The following is a 596-nucleotide window of genomic DNA, read 5'->3' as shown; positions in this document are numbered from 1 at the left end:
TTTTCTTTCCTTTCAACAAAATGATATAGTAAAAAGTATTTTATTTCATTTCAAAAAAAAAAATCATGATGTAGAAAAAGTATTTTCTTTCATTTCAACAATAAAAGTAATTTCTTTTTATGATGTAGAAAAAGCATTTTCTTTCATTTCAACAAAATAAGTACTTTATTTTCATGTTGTAAAAAGAGTACTTTTTTTTAACAAAAGAAAACGAGTATTTTCTTTTTAGTTATGGAACAAAAAATCTCAACGTTATTTTTGCGTAAAAAAGTAATGCAACACATTACTTCATTTGGGTTTGTATGAATTTTTAGAAGAATAATTAAATTATTGAAGAAAAAAAAGTCCTGAAAACGTTGGGTATTTGGGGGAAGGGAGAAGAGCACATGAAACATGGGAACTTAGAGGAAGGAGGTGAGGCAAAAAAATTTACACTCACCAACCAAACAAAGGAAAATAAATTATAAACCACTCATTTTCCATGGAAAACATTTTTCGTCATCCCAAACACACCCTTCATCTACTCAATTTATTTTTCTGTGCTTCTAACTTTTGCAGAAGATCTCATCATTTTTCTTGGGGGGAAAGCTGAAACA

The sequence above is a fragment of the Nicotiana tomentosiformis genome, chromosome 4 (genome assembly GCF_000390325.3).
Source record: "Nicotiana tomentosiformis chromosome 4, ASM39032v3, whole genome shotgun sequence".
Lineage (NCBI taxonomy): Eukaryota > Viridiplantae > Streptophyta > Magnoliopsida > Solanales > Solanaceae > Nicotiana > Nicotiana tomentosiformis.
The sequence above is the reverse complement of the archived record's forward strand: the minus strand, read 5'-3'. Positions refer to the sequence as shown.